This window comes from Arvicola amphibius, chromosome 5, assembly GCF_903992535.2.
Source record: "Arvicola amphibius chromosome 5, mArvAmp1.2, whole genome shotgun sequence".
NCBI classification, from domain to species: Eukaryota; Metazoa; Chordata; class Mammalia; order Rodentia; family Cricetidae; genus Arvicola; species Arvicola amphibius.
The window spans coordinates 141,080,921-141,085,319 of record NC_052051.1 but is presented as its reverse complement, the minus strand read 5'-3'; the positions used below and the strand labels follow the sequence as shown (position 1 = coordinate 141,085,319).

The 4,399-nt window shown below is 42.1% G+C and overlaps 1 pseudogene; it reads right to left on the bottom strand.

Annotated features, from left to right (window-relative positions):
- Window positions 1-819: 819 nt before the first annotated feature.
- Window positions 820-1,712, bottom strand: LOC119815890 (annotated as a pseudogene).
- Between the last annotated feature and the right edge of the window lie 2,687 nt (window positions 1,713-4,399).

Genomic DNA, 4,399 nt, shown 5'->3' with positions numbered 1-4,399 from the left:
TGGAGGCATGCAGGCAGAGGTGGTGCTGGAGAAAAGGCTGAGAGTCCTACAACTTGCAGGCAACAGAAAATGGTCTCAGACACTGGGCAGTATTTTGAGCATAGGAAACCTCAAGGTCCACCCTTACACAAGGCCAACAAAGCCACCCCTGCTCCAACAAAGCCATGCCTCCTAATAATGCCACTCCCCATGAGCTTATGGGGGCAAATTACTTTCAAACAACCACAGAAGCTAGATTAGGGAATTATCATACCTGCATGTTACTGATAATGCTGGAAATAAGCACCTGTTTACCTTGAGATTCTTTTTTTTTTTTTTGCCAAAAAACAGATTTGGTTTAATATTGCAACAATAGAAAACAAACCCAAGCACTACACACTAACAAACGTACTACAACCCAGGAAAGGGGGTATGCAGAGGCTACAATCATAAGCTAAATGTTTATAGGGGACCACAGAACTGCCTATGACCCCTTTGTGGCGGTGGTGGTACAAGCAAGTACTATATCTAGAGATGCCAATGCCCACCCCAGCCAAACCTTATTTTCACACAACAGTAAAAGACATAGTCACTTAAGAGTATGCAGTCCTCACAATGAAGAGGTAGACCTGCTGCGTTTCGGTGGCTTCACTGGCTCTTTTTCCAAGCTGCTAGTACTACAGCAACAAATAACAAACAAGGCCTCATGGCTTCTGGCTGATCCGGGCACCTTCAAGGGCACAGATGTGAATTTCCATCAGTCTCAGTCTTGGCTGCAGTTCCGTAACTCACTCCAAGGAGTAGGTAATGACAGCAGCTAGCCCACACCTGAGAAATACTTTATCCTTGGAGGCTCTTATTTAGGACCCTGTTCTTGTGAACACATGTAGGGCACAGCATGTTGTCCTCCAGGTGTGGGGGTGGAAAGGTGCAGGCTGGCAGCAGGAAGAGGGCAATCACTTTTCCCTTCTTCTCAGGTACCCAGGCTTGTCCAGCGTGGAACTGCAGCCGAACCCAACCTGTTGAGTCTGCTGGAAGGCTTCTCCCGTGGACCACACACCACAGTTCCCCATAGGTCTCAGGTGTTGTAATGGACTGCAAAGTCTCGATCTTGTTAGCATTGGCTGCAATTCTGGACCAAGATGCCAACACTGCCTCAGAGGCAGTTGTGGTCACAACGGTCATGCTGACTTCTTCATATAGGACAGGAGGCTCAGTAAGGGCAGGCATCTGCTCCTCGGGTACAGGGACCATTTCCAGAGGAGCTATCACCTGAGGACAAGAGTCTTGTCCCTCCTCCTTCTCCGTCTTCATTTTTTTCTGACGTGTCTTCACCCTGGCCTCTTTTGGTGTGTCAGGAATGTTCTCTAATTCAGGCATTTGTTTGGGGAAAGAACTTGCAAGGAGTTGTTTGTAAGTCTCTAATTTCTGGCCTTTACTGCTCAGCTTCTGCTTCTTGCACCATTCCTGCAAAATGTCTCGGTGAATCAGGTTCACTGGGGGCAGATAATCTGGTAGAGGAGGAACTGGTATTTTCCTAGGAGTGGGTTTTGGAGTCTAAGCATCTCCTGCTTTCTTATTTGATTTACAATTGTCCTCTTTTGCTGTCTTGTTTGGTTTTTTTTCTTTGCAGGGGGCTTTGCAAAGGATGTGCTTGGTTGACCAGACGTCAAGCAGTCCACTTCTCTTGGCTCTCTTGTGCTGCTCAACTCCTTGTTTCCAGCATCCTCCATCTTCGAAGTAGATGAAAACGCCAATAGAAAATTCTTCCAGCTTCCAAAAATGTACCTTGAGATTCTTAGTGTCACATATATGGAGGGTGAATGCTTGGGTGCTATGTAATTCCACCTGGAACTTCCATTGAAGCATCAAGAGGTTTGCAAAGTTTAAAAAGTGTTTGTCCTTATTCAGTTTCTTAGGGCTAGAAGGTCAGCTACTTCAAAGATTATTTCTCTGTTGTGAATATAATAAAACCCATGCTTTATGCTCTATGATAGCAATTGGAAAGATTCTTAAACTTGACTGGCTGATGGTGCATAAAATTAAATTACTGCTCATTCAAGTGTTATAAAAGAAGCTGCATGTTTCTTTTTCGGTAAAAGTTAACAGATGAAAGGGGCAGTAGAGTGTCTTCTACCTGGAATATATAATTAGCATCATTATTCTCTAATAGTTATCCGCATATCCCATCACCTTTTAAAATTTGATCTTCGGAAAAGAAAATTATTTTTTAAAAATAAAGAATAGGACTGAATAGCCTTAAAAATAACTTGGAGACTTGAGTGAATTCAGCAGTTTTTTAACTTAAAAATTTGTTTAATAATTTTTTAATATGAGTATGTTAAGAACACATAAAGAAATCAAATTTTGAATCAGGAGAGATGGCTCAGCAGTTAGAAATACTTGCTACTCTTCAGGAGGGTCTGAGTTTGGTTCCCAGAATCCATACTGGGGACCTATAACTGCCTATTCCAATACCTTCTTCTGGCACATAAGTGGTACATCTTTAAGCAGACATACACACAAACACATAAATGAAAATAGATTCATAACATAGAAATCAAATTTTATTTAATTATATTATCAAATATAGGGTATCTTTCATAGAGATTGGGTGTCCAATGGCACAAAATGATTAATTTTTGTGTGCACGAGTAGAACAGAGTCTGTGTTGCCTGACTGGCCTATAACTCACTACGTAGGCCAGGCTGGTCTCAACCTCATAGAGATCCATCTGCTCCTGCTTCCTGAATACTGGGAGTAAAGATGTGCACCATCAATGCCTGGCATCCTCGTCATTGTTATTATTATTATTGTTGTGTATATATATGTGTGTGTGTGTGCGTGTGCGGACGCAGGATGTCTGGTATGGAGCATGCATACCATTGAGTCTAGCGCCTGCACTATGGGATGGTACACGAGCTGGGAACTAGGTGGGAGATTTAAAAACATAATCACCAGACAGAGACACAGGGACACGGGTCATCCTTGATACAAGAATGCCAACTTTATTATGCTCCAGGGAAGCTTATATAGGGATCCTTAACTGATAGCCACGCCCCAGCTCTTGGGATTTCCAGCTGTAAAACCCACCAGAAACCACTTCCCTGCCATCAGGAACTCTTGAGGGTCTCGTGCTCAGAGCAGCTGCAGGCATAGGAAAACAAGTTGTTTACTCCACTCACTCCAGCAGGCAAAGGGTCTGAGGCGGGCAAAGAAAGTTAAGGGGCCAGGGTTCTGCAGACCCCAACAATTGAGGAGCTGCAAAGGTTCAAAGGACAATCTGTGGTTCTTTCTGTCCACCTTTCGGGGGGTTCCAAGGATGGAACTCATGTGCCAGGCTGTGTGCAAATGCTTTTCCAGCCGAGCCCTTCCTCCAGCCTGGATGCATCAATAAAAACAACGACAGAAATGCAGATTCTGCCTTCTTACTACTTCCCTTCATGTCCAAACAACTGCATCATCTCTGTGTTATGAGAACCCTGAATCAGCCTTTGCTTTGGAACTTTGAGTTCCTACATGACGATTAATGGTGACTTTGGAGAGTACTCACAGTGTTCTCACCAGCTTTGAAAGACAGAATCTTTTTTTTTTCAAAATGAAGACTGGAATTTGACTTTTAAAGTCCTTTATTTCCTTATATTTTTGGTTGTGGGCCTAGCCTTTAATGGCTGAGTCAGTTTTATAGACCAAGTCCTTTATTTTTCTATACATATTAAAAATGCCAGCACATAATTTATACTCAACCTAGGCTAGCTGGTAAAGCCAGCATATTTTCTTTGTATGTGTAAACAGCTAGTTCCCTTTACTTGAAAGCCTTGCTAGCATCAAACATTATAATTCTAAAAGAGGGATCGCATCCTCTTTAGAGCCTTTTCACTCGGGACAGGCGCTTACTAACTAGCAAACAATCTCAACTTGTTTTTTAACAATTAATTTTAAAAATAAGGCTAAGTTGAAGCGAAGTAAAAATGCCAAGTAGTCAAATAAATGAATAATTAAAGAAAATCTCTCTTTACTGTTCTTCTAAAAACTCAATGCAATCAAGTTGACAAGATTAACCACAATTGCACAAAAGAATATGAGGTTTTTTTTGTGGGAAAACACCACATCCTTTCAATTTGCCAGGAGACTGCTTTTCATGCTTTTCTCATGGTGTTTTGTGACCACAACATGTAAATATGGATATTCCTCTTTATGCTCATCTTTGTGCAAAGACTAGAAATTCTGGAGCAGTGTTGAATGGTGACAGGAACACCAAACCATCTTTGCTCTGGTAGACTGAATAACTACCCTCAAGGACATATACAGGCTAATCCCATAATGGTTGGCAATGTCACCTTAAATTAAAATGGAATTGTGAACTAAGTGACTCACTCTAATTCCAACAGTGAAGACCAACCATCACACAGACGTGATT